This window comes from Balaenoptera ricei, chromosome 5 (assembly GCF_028023285.1).
Source record: "Balaenoptera ricei isolate mBalRic1 chromosome 5, mBalRic1.hap2, whole genome shotgun sequence".
In the NCBI taxonomy this organism is placed as follows: domain Eukaryota; kingdom Metazoa; phylum Chordata; class Mammalia; order Artiodactyla; family Balaenopteridae; genus Balaenoptera; species Balaenoptera ricei.
The window spans coordinates 8299875-8314382 of record NC_082643.1 but is presented as its reverse complement, the minus strand read 5'-3'; the positions used below and the strand labels follow the sequence as shown (position 1 = coordinate 8314382).

Below are 14508 nucleotides of genomic sequence, written 5' to 3'. Positions count from 1 at the left end.
TTCATGAAATGATTTTGTTAAAACTCTCTCTATGCCTCTTTAACATCACTGTCTGTGTTCACTGGATCCACTCTGTAATTGTCTGATAGAGAGGAGTGCATCATCAATCCTCCGCAAGTTGTTTATAACTCCCTTCTCAGAAATCTGCTAGTGCTGCAAATTTGAGCCCCAAGCATAAATTCTCATTCCATGGTGATGATCTCTACATATTAATTACCTCCTATATGGCTTTTTCCAGGGCTCTTTAAAGGGCTTATTGAAGACCTCTTGAGTCTATAAAGTGTGGTTTTCTAAAATTGTGTTAATTCCAACAGTTGAAAAAATGGAGTCATACCTCAAGAATAATTGCTAAATCTGCTTTAAATATCTTTATCTCCTTTTCTATTGTCCGGGTGACCTTCTTAAGAACAAAAATAAGCATTGCTTGAGATCATTTCAGGCTGTTTGCCTGAAATGGTACTTTGTTGTTCAAAATGAAGTAATTGAGACAATATCCTTTTACGCGAGAGACCTCAGAAGTGCTAGAATATAAGGCACATCGCTTTTTGTATAGCATGATTTTGGGGGGTGAAAAAGTTCACATTATATTGAGTGTGTATTGTATAATTATATGCTGAAATAAGTGTTAAGAAGGAAAAGCGCCTTTCTTCTAAGAAAGCATGTAAGGATCCTGACTTCCACTCAAGGTCAGGGATGGCTTTCCTTGATCGGAAGGCTAAAGAGAGGTTAGCCCTGTGGGAGGTTTGTGTGCTGGGCAGTGGTAGCTGGAGCAAGTGGATGCGGACGAGAGAAGTCTGAGCGTGCAAAGACCCTGTGGCAGGAGGGACCGTAGACTGCAAAGACCCTGTGGCAGGAGGGACCATAGACTGAGGAACAGAGAGAAGGCCAGATGCTCTGAGAGGAAGGGGCAGAGCAGTGGGAGATGTGACGCCCTGAAAGTATTTGTCCTCTGCTTGATTCATGTTTAACGTTGAATTCTGGTTCGACGCAGAGTTCCGATGGGCATGAACCGTATCTACCCCTAGCCTAGACTCACACAGTGGTAGCTTCAGTTAGGCAGGATGCCGGCAGTTGCAGGTCAGAGCCCTAGAAAAGTCTGCATCTTTGAGTCTGAGTGTATCATATACAGTGGCAGGACTGGGACACTTTGAGGTCAATGGTGACTCCGCAGAGAACTCAAAATAGAAAGCCATCCTTCTTAAATCTCCAGATGAATTTAACGCCAAGCTATAGAGCTCTCCCCAGAGACTCAGTCATACTTTAAAAGCCCTAAAGCATCAGTGTTAACTCTGGATCAGGTAACAACATGTATACGTTAGCCAAAATATGACTAAGGGGTTTGCTCCCTGATAATGAAGCCTTTGGCCATCATGTAAAATCAGGGTGAAGGAGAATGTGCTGTCTGACTCTGATTATGAAGCACTTATAATAATCATTTTGTTTACTACATTTCCCTAAAGGGAAATTTTTCCATAGTTATAATAATTACTAAAAATAGTCGCCTACAGTCTTCGCCTGATATAAACAAACTCAACAAAAGGTATCTGGCCTTATTTGGAAGTGTAGATGTACATACTCCAGGCAATAAGATGCCAGTCGTAAGAAGAAAAGTAAAGTAACAGGGAAAACAGTCAGGGCAAACCTCTCCTTTTTCTGCACATATGTATGTCATTCTCAATTCTTTTGACCTTAGACAAGGTAAGACAAACAGATCAAGTAGTCATCGTCTGCCTTGAAAACCAAAAATGCTGAAGGGAGTTTCCTTGGTCTCCAAGAGAAGGAGGAGGACTTATACATTTGGCTGAGGCTGCCAATGAAGGAGCCAACAACTGGGGGTGGGAGAGCAAGGGGGAGGGGTTAGGGAAAATACTGGCCGCCTGAGGAGCTCCAGGCAATATGAGGGAAATTCAGTTTAAAAAACTTGAAACGATAATTACCAGCATTAAAATTTCCAAGGAGTCATTGACAGAGCCAATACAAGAGATGGAAAAGGGTAGACTCCAAGCCTGTTCCTGCCTTTAAAAGTATGGATGGCCATGTTTCCACTCTGGTTCAGTGGTCAGACAGCTTGTTAACGCTTAGGAGAAAAAGGAAGAACAAGGAGATAAGAAGAGAAAAGAGATACAGCGAGACAAGGAGTGCCCAGTGGAGATAGATGGTTAGATGAAGTAGATTTACGTGGCAAGGCAACAAGCGGAACTTCAAAAATAAAATTCGCCATTTTAAATGTGAATTTAAATTAGCGTTCTTTTTAAAAACTGTAACAACTGAAAAGAAATCAAATACAAACACCTACTCTGACATAACCGCATTTCAATTTAAACTTCTAGAAAATATTATGGAAACTGAAATGGAACCAATACAACTAAGAACTCAAAATGAACCACAGTACCCAAAATATATTCTGGTTGTTTGTGTAAGTTCATTCCTAAACCTAGATGGAGAACGATGTTCTAGAATGTTCCAAAGTTTAGATGCCCTCCGCTTCTCTAGGAGATAGAAGTTTCAGGACGCCAAGAGACAGAGAGATCAAGAGTCAGAGGGTTTCATTCGGAGGAATGTCCTATGTTTCCTACCAAATGCCAAGAAATCTTTAGCTGTCACTTGCATTGCTTTCCACCCTCAACCTGAAGGACCACGCACTCAGTCTTGAAGCCAGAGTTGACATTGTTCCATCAGAGGTCGGGGGACGATGACACACCCATGGCCCATTCTGCCCGAGCCTTTCAGACCAACCTCTGCAGGCTTGGCTGGCTACCTTTCCAGCCAGAGGAAAGAATATTCAGGCCCTTTTCTCTTTTTTTTCCAGGGACAGAACTCGTAGACCTGCTGAGAAATCTAATTACAACTTCCTTTCATGGTGAAATCCAGTTACAGCCTCTCCCATGGTGAAAGCCAATCCTTTTGATACAAAAGGAAACTAAACAAAGGGGTTTCAGACACGGGGATGTGTCTGTGTTCTGCCTTCTCTCTTAGGCAACTATGCAGAAAGGTTGCAGTGACCTTGACCAGCCTTACTTAGGAACGATGGTCATACTATTACTACCCCCATTCCCATAAGAAGGAAAAATATGTTCATATCTAATGCCAGGAGTTTCTGGAGATTTCCTCCAGGATCCATTAGCTGAGCAAAGCAAAATCCTCTACATACACATTTTTGATTCAGCAAGATGACTTCTCTTTTTGAATTTGGAATGTCATGTCAAACAATAAAAAAAAGTAGTGAGTTATTTAAGCCAGTATCCTCCTATAATCTTTTCCTGACATCTTTAACACCCTGTGCCACCCTTTCAGCCAACCTATTCTCTTGAGGATAAGGAGAAACTGCAGTGCTGCTTAAAGAAGGGTCATCCCAAATTCCTAAAACTTAATTGAGATAAATGGAGATAGTTCTCAAAATAGTCATTTATGGAAATACATATTTTACAAATACCTGGCAAAACTCTATAATTGTTGAAACAATAAAACTACCAACCACATTCTAATCGAATCTCTATCACTACAACGTAATCACTGTAGTCTACTGAATATGTATAAAACCCAGATTTGCAGCTTATCCCCCCAAATGGGCAAAATTTTTAGAAGGAGCATCCAATCAACTCATAAGTTTTTAACTGAATATGAGTGGAATATGAACAGGTAAATGCTTTTGTTTTGTTTTAATAGGATAAAGTTTACCATAGGTTCAATGATACTGATATGCACATAGAGTTAATAAAAAGTAAATAAACAAGGATAAGAATCCACCATTCATAGTTACCCTCAAAGAGCACCAAAAGTAATGCATTTTTACCATACTTGGTTCAACTTGAGTTACCTAATCATCTATATAATATGATAGAGACCCAGTAGGAAGGTGGCCTGAAATCTACAAAAGTCAGAAGAATTGATCTTGATTATGGGTCAAAGAAAACCTGTAGCAGGTTTCAAGACACAATGATTGGTCAGATCTTCATTCTGTCTTAGCACAATGGAATCATTTTTAACTCTCAAGCCATTTGTTCAGTGGATTTCCCAACCTTTTATTGGGGACCAAGCAACTTTGAGCTAACTTTAAATCTACACAGCATTCTGTTGGAATTCAGAAGAAACAAAACACAAATGCTGAACCCCAAGGGTCTTCTTCCCTTCTCCTTTTCTTCCCTGCTCCCCAGTTCCAGCACACGTAACAGGCTTTCAGGACCTCATAACGGGGTATAGATGAAGCTCTTTCTAGGAAAACTTCTCAGTAATTTCCTAAAATATAGGTAGAGGAAACTACTGGACTTTTGCTTTAAACTGGGAGCTTAAAGCTTTTGGCATAGACCTTGGCACTCCCAGTGACCTTGCATTCAGTAGCTTCTTAGATAGGCATGGGGGAGGGAGGGGTGGGAAGTACAGCATCAGTTCACCGAAAAAAACAACTGGTTGATGTCTTCTTGTGATAGGAAAACAATTTAAAGTGATTGATTTCAAAAGCAAATAAATGTTTTCTTATACTTTGAAAAATACTCTGGGTAGGAATGCAGGAGGTTATTATAGCCTGAGATCTGGATATGACTAACTTCTTTTCTTTTCCAAAAGATGGCACACAAAAATCCAGCCCATGCTTACCCTACATTTGGTTCTCTGTTGTTTTATGTTTCTTAAATCCGGTGTTTAGATGGTGGCCACAGTAAGGTCTGAGGTTGTGGTCATGGCTGGAGCTAGCTGCCTCACCTTATGCGTCCCAGCATCTTGTTAACAGGGTTAATATCTGTAGAGGTCCATAGCCCAGCCAGTTACTGAATGTGGTATGTACATTTTAGTGCCATGAAACCCAAAATAGTCATTATCCAAAAAGAATTAACAACAGACTCCCTTGTGCAGCATTATTCATGCAAGATACAGTTTTGTTTTAATGTGGCTAATTAGACTACTCTCTCCCTCTCTCTCTCTCTCTCTTTTTTTTCCTTTGGCTACACCATGCAGCATGTGGGGATCTTAGCTCCCTGACCAGGGAAGGAAACTGTGCCCCTGGCAGTGGAAGCGTGGAGTCCTAACCACTGGACTGTCAGGGAAGTCCTAATTAGACTACCCTTGATTAGGCAAATTTCTACACATTCTGGGACTAACAAGCCAAAACCAGTATATTTAGAACAATGTTTAAAATGTTCAATCAGACTAAGCTAATGAATTGGGCTTCCTTTGGTGTGGGAAAGGGCTATAATGGAAGGGAAAAGAACAGAGAGACTGATTTACTTCCCAAGCCTCCAGAGTAATCCTGGTGTCATAACATTCGAGCAATTACATGAAAAGAGAAATAGGAGGGTAAAGTGAAAATGCCAAGTTCCAACACAAAACACTCCCAGAGCTAGATGCCCATATTTCTTTCTAAAACTCTTCGATTCTATAACACCTTCAAATCCTGGGTGAAATCAAGTTTACTGAGTGCTAATCACGTGTTAATACCTTGTAACTTTTGATTCTCTCCAAAGGTGAGGACTGCTATGTTCCATTCACTTTGCTATAAAGCAGAAACTAACACACCATTGTAAAGCAATTATACTCCAATAAAGGTGTTAAAAAAATTTTTTTTTAAATAAATAAAAAGAAATATGTGCACCTGCTAAGGCAATGTAGGGGAGGAAAAACTTTTTCCTCTACCCTCTTATATTCAGTACTTGGGGCCTGCAAATTAAACTGACAAAATACAGATTAATAGGAGAGAAACGTTTATTTATATGCATAGAGAGGCCAACAAAAGTAGCTGGCTCCTTAAACTGTTAAAGGCATACCAACCTAATTTGGTAGGAGAAGGGAAAGGGGAGAAACAGCTTCTGTGGCAAGAACAAAAAGATTTTTTAGGAAAGACAAATGGGTTTTTAGAACAAACTAGAGATACGAGAGTTTATGGTATTTGTCATAAAGGTATAAGTGGTTTTTCTGTCTTTTTCAAGGTGATAAAACTGCCCTGGAGAGGAAATTATGGTAGATTTACCCTTGTTCTCTCTACTGGGAATAGAGCCACCCTGAAGAGGGAATTTATGGTAGTTCTCATTTCTCAGAAGTTTCTGCTTTTAGTCAGACAAGGGATGCTCTGAGAAGGCTTCACTGTTGGATCTCAAATGTCTTCATCTTAAAATAATCTTTATACAAACCCATAGCAACTATAGAAAGACTTGAAACAGGGCAGCACTGGGGAGCAGGAGACAGCTTTGCTGGCAGGGGATCTGAATTATATTCAAACCCATGAATCCTAAATTTGGATCAAGTGCTGTGGGTCAAGGTCTAGCAAGGAAATGACAGATCCGGGCAGGAAAACTGAATTTGGGGATTTGAGGAGAGTGGAATTAAGGGATGATTGACCAAAGAATGGGCAGGGCATAGAGAAGTCACAAGGTGTTGTAGGAATAGACTAGTAAAAACTAAGCTTGTACGAGCCAGGGAAAGAAGAACTTTTTGAGCCCAGACAGAAAATGCTGTGTGGAGAGGGACACTGAGAGGGGCTGTGGCCTTCCGGAGAGGGACACAGTCACAGAGAGGGCGCTGAGAAAATACACCCCCTGGTTTTACTCTCCTCCTTCCCTCAAATCTCTCCTGCCAGTACACCCCATTGGCTGAGCCCAACAGAAACCATCGTGCAAGAGAACCTGATGCTACAGTTCACACAGGCCCTGGGACAGCTCAGGGCGGAGAAGGCAGGAGAGTGGGTGTGGAGTGGATTTGGGGGAGCAAGTGGAAGATATCTGGATATTCAGAGAAAAATAATCTCTTCCCAATGTGGGAAAGGCAGAATGTACAGCTGTAGACAAGCCGTGTCTTCTTCTTGCTTGAATAAATCTTCCAGGGCTTTCCCTCTGAGGGCATAAATAAGCGTAGGTTTTCACCCTATTTTCAAAGAACTCCTCAAACCTCAGCCACAAAATCCGCTGGGGTTTATTGTATCTGCTTCTTTCACAGAAGGCAGGTAATGGGTAACATTGGACCACTGGGTGAGCCGTCTTTCCCTATTCAGTGTGTTGGCTCTCAACAAGGCACACGAGAAGCGTGATGAATCCTGAAGGCACTTCTGCTTGAAGTGAACGCTTTCATTAGCGGTTCGCACAAAAGCTACTCATCAAAGCCCACCGCTGTTCCCCAGCGGGTCCCCACGCCATGAGAATGAGGTTACTTGGAACTGTTCTTAGGTATGATTTGCTGTTTTTCTTAATCCCGGAAGAGAATTACCCCAGTAATTCTTGGTACTTTCACAGAGCTGAAACACTTGAAATTCTTCTCCCAACCAGCTGAACTTAACGACCGACTTACTATATTAACTAAAGAAGAGAGACAATTTCCATTGAATCCAAAGACGTTTTATATGCTGGTAGAGTTTAACTAATAAGGGAAATTCAAATAAGAGGAGAAAGCTAAGAACCTGGCATTCAGAGAAAAGAAATTTTAAGAAGGTTGAGAATAAAATAACTTAGGGGGTAGAGAGAAGAGCTAAAGGCACAAAAAGAATAGGACTCATGTAACTGATCCTTTTAGGGGCTAGGGAGGTTTCAAAAGGTGAATTGCCGTGCTGTTAGGACTATGAAGCAAATCATTCAGATATTACTCAGTCCTGCAACATGACAAATGCCACAGGCATTCAGGTGAGCCGTACTAAGGAGCAGATTCACCACTTGTGAACCAGAGGTTTACACAATGTGTGGGACCTTCTTTTTCATTTTTATTTTTTTATTTTTTAAATATTTATTGATTGCTTGATATTTCGGCTGCATCGGGTCTTAGTTGCAGCATGAGGGATCTTCGTTGCGGCATGTGGGATCTTTAGTTGTGGCATGCAGACTCCTAGTTGTAGCATGCATGCGGGATCTAGTTCCCTGACCAGGGATCGAACCCAGGCCCCCTGCACTGGGACCGTGGAGCCTTAGCCACTGAACCACCAGGGAACTCCTGGGACTTCTTTTTTTAAAAAAAATAAAAACATAAAAATAAAAGAAGAACCTCATTTTAAAACATGCATGCATGGGCTTCCCTGGTGGCACAGTGGTTAAGAATCCGCCTGCTAATGCAGGGGACACAGGTTCAAACCCTGGTCCGGGAAGATCCCACATACCATGGAGCAAATAAGCCCATGTGCCACAACTCCTGAGCCTGTGCTCAAGAGCCCACGAGCCACAACTACTGAGCCCGTGCACCACAACTACTGAGCCTGCACTTTAGAGCCTGCATGCCACAACTACTGAAGCCTGTGTGCCTAGAGCCCGTGCTCCACAACAAGAGAAGCCACTGTAATGAGAAGCCTGCGCACCGCAACGAAGAGTAGCCCCCGCTCGCCACAACTAGAGAAAGCCCACGCAGCAACAAAGACCCAACGCAGCCAAAAATAAATAAATAAATATTTTTAAAATGCATGCATAATTACAGTAACAGATTCCAATATAAATCTTTCAAAATCTGACAGATCTAGAAGATAAAAATTTAGCTGGGACATAGAGGATCTGAGTATTAAAATCAACCAGCTCAATTTAATAGATGTGTATAGAACTTCGAAACCTACAAATACAGAGCATGCTTTTTTTTACCTTATGTCAATAAAACATTTGTATATTTATGTATATTTCAATATCATGTATATTTCTATATCATATATATACATATATATATATATAGCATGTACTTGGCCACAAATAAAACTTGACAAATTCAAAAAAGTGAAAAAAAATAATAGAAAGATCAAAATGAGGCATAGGGATTTGTAAGGAGCCTGTAAAAGTGAGGAGCCCTGAAACTTAAGCTTCTTAGCTTTGTGGTGCATCCACCTCTGGCCATACTCAAAAGTCTATACCCCAAAGAATATGCAAAAAAGCAGGGAGGAATAAATAGATGTAAATATGAGAAAGCCCCGCATTGACAGAGAAAGAGGAACTTAAAGGACAGATATCAGAGTATGATTTGGGCAAAGAGAATTGAAGGTGGCCAAAGTCATTCCTCCCCTACACCCCAGGGCAGGGAGAGGTGGCGACTTTCTGAAGGAATGGCAAATGCCTCAGGAGAGGAGCAGAGCACTGCCTCCAGGGGGCCATCCCGAATGAAGCTGTGAAATGAGACCCAGTGACATTAGTGAGTGGTGGGTGACACAGTAAGACGAGGAACTCTGAAAGGAATGATGAAGAGGTGTGGGAACAAGGCTATCGAACAGTCTTGCCTAAGATAAGCCTGTGGGGATCCTCTAAATATAGTTAAAGGAATCCCTCAGTTACACATTATAGAATAGGCAGAATATCCGAATTTCTCCTGAGCTAGAAGGAGAGAGATCTTTGAGAATGTCAAGGCCACCCCTTTGGAAATTCCTTTGGCTTCCATGTTCCTTACTCATGACTGGGCACAGTGGCACAGAGGGATGTGCAGCAAGCTCTCATTGGATGGATGGATACTCTATGAAGTGGAGGTGAGGTGACAGGTGGGAATATATGGGTGATGCATGGGTGATGTACTTACCATAGTACCTGGCACATAGTAAAATCTCAAAAAATATAAGCCATTGCATTAGCTACTATGTTAAACAGCCAATGATAAGAACCTACTTTTTCAATAAAATAATACTTTGATGAACATAAGTTATTCTACTTCTAATGAATATTTCACTCAAGATATTTAATGTTCAGTCCAATTCTTCATTGCTGCTTACAAATTGTGACTGTAAACAACAATTATTACATAATTTCTCAAGATTTTGTGCATTAGGAGTTTGGGCAGGTCACTCAGAGGTACTGAGCTGGCAGGTGAGCCACTCTGGAGGGTCCAAGGTGGCTCCACTCATATACACTGTGCCTTTGCAAGGACACGTGGATAGCTGGGATCAGGGACCATGAACAGTGTCTTCTGTGGTGTGACAGTCTCTTACAAACTGGCTTGGGACTCCCAAAAAAGTATTCCGAGAGATTAACGTCAAAAGTCCAAGGCCTCTTATGAGCTAACCTCAAAAATCCCAGAACATCAATTCCACCTCAATTGTTTGGTCAGGTAAGTGACTGACTAAGGCCAGTCCGGATTCAAGGGGAGGAGAATTCAACTTCACCTCTCAATGGGAGGAACAGCAAAGAATTGATAGGCATCTTTACTTTACCATACTGTTTATACATATTAAATGAAAAATGTTAGAAACTGTGTCAAGACAACTATTCGCATGAGTTGGAATAGAATTGACATTCGTGGGTGTTTGTTTAGTTCTTAATGGAAGACCTATTTCTGCCATGTCAAACGTTTCATCTGGATATTCGTTTTGATGGTATATGGGCCAGCCAGTAGAAGGACTGCAGGCATTTGAAATTCTAAATCCTGGGCTTCCCTAGAAAGGCCATACCTAAAAAATGGAGTCTAGCAGTCATCTTTTAAAATTCCAGATGAGGTTCTCCTAAAAGTTTGGTAATGAGACACTTTGTTCCTAAGAGAAGGAAAAGGCTCTCCTTGAATTTCCCCACCATCTCTCCTCTTTAACCTCTCTAGACCCATGAAAAGAAACAATGGGACAAAGGTAAGAAAAAAATAACTTAAGAACTGTAAGTAAAAGGATGAATTAGGGGCTTCCCTGGTGGCGCAGTGGTTGACAGTCTGCCTGCCAATGCAGGGAACACAGGTTCGAGCCCTGGTCTGGGAAGATCCCACATGCCGCGGAGCAACTAGGCCCGTGAGCCACAACTGCTGAGCCTGCACGTCTGGAGCCTGTGCTCCGCAACAAGAGAGGCTGCGATAGTGAGAGGCCCGCGCACCGCGATGAAGAGTGGCCCCCGCTTGCCGCAACTAGAGAAAGCCCTCGCACAGAAACGTAGACCCAACACAGCCATAAATAACTAAATTTTAAAAAATGTTATTAATAACTATTAGGCACTACTAGAATTTTTTAAAAAAAAGGATGAATTAAAGTCTCTGTGGATTATTACTTATTAGGGTTATTAAGCCATTTTTTGCCTCATCAATGTTTCAAAGAAATAATATCTTTCATTTCATATTGACAGTTAATAAAATTATCACATGACTATCTGATCACATTTGAGTCTCAAAACAACCCTAGAAGATAAGTAGGAAAGCTACTATTATTTTTCCTGTTTTGTAGATGAAGAAACCAGTGACTTGACCGAAGTCTCTCTGCTGGTAAGAAGTAGTTTAAGTCTGGACTTAGATCTTCCAATTCCATACCACGTGTTCTTTCAGCCATACTGCTGGCTTTGAATCAGCTCACACATTTGGGCAAAATAATATTCATCTAATTTCACATCACCACTGCATATTTATGTCTTCAAGAATAATAACTCTATTCAAAAATTTGTCTCACTTCTGCATTTTTCATATAGAGTTTCATTTGCTCTTTCTGCAAAAATAACAATCTGCATCTTGTAGAGAGTGCACACAAATTCAAATGTCTCAAAATATATGACGTTTTACTTATCCAAGAATGAATGGTATTCATCATACTTAGCAAGAACATCATGGGTTTCATTTTCGAAGTATTTTGCAAGCATCAGCTAATTAAGACTCCTGTAGTCTTCAGTTTGACAGTTGTTTTCAAAAATCTCTTGTTTCCCAGGAAAGTTCTCCCCTCTGTCTTATTTATACAAATCAGCACATTTGTTCGGTTCTTAAAATAAGAAGCTAAAGGCTGTGAAATTATTTTTGATCAGTGTGTGACAAATACAATGAGCTCAGTGAGATAAAAATGCCCAGTGACTGGTCTGAAGGACAAATTGGAACACAGCAGAACTCAAGGTCTTCTACATTCTAAATAGATACTGGATTGTTCCACAACGTCCTATCTTTAAAACTACAGCACAGGCATCTGCTTTACATTTAAAACTTGAAGTGGTTTCCTACTTGGATCATTCTGTATTTTTGTTTGTTTGTTTGTTTGCTTGTTTTAACATCTTTATTGGAGTATAATTGCTTTACAGTGTTACTTTCTGCTGTATAACAAAGTGAATCAGCTATACATATGCATATATCCCCATATCTCTTCCCTCTTGTGTCTCCCTTCCTCCCTCCCTATCCCACCCCTCTAGGTGGTCACAAAGCACCGAGCTGATCTCCCTGTGCTATGTAGCTGCTTCCCACTAGCTATCTATTTTACATTTGGAATTGTATATATGTCAATGCTACTACCTCACTTCGTCCCAGCTTACACTTCTGCCTCCCTGTGTCCTCAAGTCCATTCTCTATGTCTGCGTCTTTATTCCTGTCCTGCCCCTAGGTTATTCGAACATTTTTTTTTGAAGATTCCATATATATGTGTTAGCATACGGTATTTGTTTTTCTCTTTCTGACTTTCTTCAATCTGTATGACAGACTCGAGGTCCATCCACCTCACTACAAATAACTCAACTTCATTTCTCTTTAAGGCTGAGTAATATTCCATTGTATATATGTGCCACATCCTCTTCATCCATTCATCTGTCGATGGACACCTAGATTGCTTCCATGTCCTGGCTATTGTAAATAGTGCTGCAATGAACATTGTGTACATGTCTCTTTTTGAATTATGGTTTTCTCAGGGTATATGCCCAGTAGTGGGATTGCTGGGTCGTTATGGTAGTCCTATTTTTAGTTATTTAAGGAACTTCCATACTGTTCTCCATAGTGGTTGTATCAATTTACATTCCTACCAACAGTGCAAGAGGGTTCCCTTTTCTCCACACCCTCTCCAGCTTTTATTGTTTGTAGATTTTATGATGATGGCCATTCTGACTGATGTGAGGTGATACCTCATTGTACTTTTGATTTGCATTTCTCTAATGATTAGTGATGTTGAGCATCCTTTCATGTGCTTGTTGGCAATCTGTATATCTTCTTTCAGGAAATGTCTATTTAGGTCTTCTAGCCATTTTTGGATTGGGTTGTTTGTTCTTTTGATATTGAGCTGCATGAGCTGCTTGTATATTTTGGAGATTAAACCTTTGTCCGTTGCTTCGTTTGCAAATATTTTCTCCCATTCTGAGGGTTGTCTTTTCGTCTTGTTTATGGTTTCCCTTGCTGTGCAAAAGCTTTGAAGTTTCATTAGGTCCCATCTGTTTATTTTTCTTTTTATTTCCATTTCTCTAGGAGGTGGGTCAAAAAGGATCTTGCTGTGATTTATTTCAAAGAGTGTTCTTCCTGTGTTTTCCACTAGAGTTTTATAGTGTCTGGCCTTACATTTAGGTCTTTAATCCATTTTGAGTTTATTTTTGTGTATGGTGTTAGGGAGTGTTCTATTTCATTCTTTTACATGTAGCTGTCCAGTTTTCCCAGCATCACTTATTGAAGAGGCTGTCTTTTCTCCATTGTATGCTCTTGCCTCCTTTATCAAAGATAAGGTGACCATATGTGCATGGGTTTATCTCTGGGCTTTCTATCCTGTTCCATTGATCTATATTTCTGTTTTTGTGCCAGTACCATACTGTCTTGATTACTGTACCTTTGTAGTATAGTCTGAAGTCAGGGAGCCTGATTCCTCCAGCTCCGTTTTTCATTCTCAAGATTGCTTTGGCTATTCGGGGTCTTTTGTGTTTCCATACAAATTGTGAAACTTTTTGTTCTAGTTATGTGAAAAATGCCATTGGTAGTTTGATAGGGACTGCACTGAATCTGTAGATTGCTTTGGGTAGTATAGTAATTTTCACAATGTTGTTTCTTCCAATCTAAGAGTATGGTATATCTCTCCACATGTTTATATCATCTTTAACGTCTTTCATCAGTGTCTTTTAGTTTTCTGCATACAGGTCTTCTGTCTCTTTAGTTCGGTTTATTCCTAGGTATTTGATTCTTTTTGTTGCAATGGTAAATGGGAGTGTTTCCTTAATTTCTCTTTCAGATTTTTCATCATTAGTATATAGGAATGCAAGAGATTTCTGTGCATTAATTTTGTATCCTGCTACTTTTCCAGATTCATTGATTAGCTCTAATAGTTTTCTGGTAGCATCTTTAGGATTATCTGTGTATAGTATCATGTCATTTTCAAACAGTGACAACTTTACTTCTTCTTTTCCAATTTGGATTCCTTTTATTTCTTTTTCTTCTCTGATTGCTGTGGCTAAAACTTCTCAAACTATGTTGAATAATAGTGGTGAGTGTGGGCATCCTTGTCTTGTTCCTGATTTTAGAGGAAATGGTTTCAGTTTTTCACCATTGAGAACGATGTTGGCTATGGGTTTGTCATATATGGCCTTTATTATGTTGAGGTAAGTTCCCTCTATGCCTACTTTCTGGAGAGTTTTTATCATAAATGGGTGTTGAATTTTGTTGAAAGCTTTTTCTGCATCTATTGAGATTATCATATGGTTTTTATCCTTCAGTTTGTTAATATGGTGCATCACATTGATTGATTTGCATATATTGAAGAATCCTTGCATTCCTGGGATAAACCCCACTTGATCATGGTGTGTGATCCTTTTAATGTGCTGTTGGATTCTGCTTGCTAATATTTTGTTGAGGATTTTTGCATCTATATTCAGCAGTGATATTGGCCTGTAGTTTTCTTTTTTTGTGATATCTTTGTCTGGTTTTGGTTTCAGGGTGATGGTGGCCTCGTAG

General features: G+C 40.3%; 1 protein-coding gene across 3 annotated transcripts in view; it reads left to right on the top strand.

Moving 5' to 3' along the window:
* The window catches only part of SPARCL1 (SPARC like 1), an 89360-nt gene that overhangs the window by 41108 nt on the left and 33744 nt on the right, over positions 1–14508 (top strand). The window contains exon 1 of one of the 3 annotated variants that reach the window (XM_059922374.1): positions 11084–11103. The exons of the other annotated variants lie outside the window; for them this stretch is intronic. The gene's annotated coding sequence lies outside the window, so the exon portion shown is untranslated. Of the gene's footprint in view, positions 1–11083; positions 11104–14508 lie in introns of those variants that run through there. 3 annotated transcript variants of the gene reach the window in all.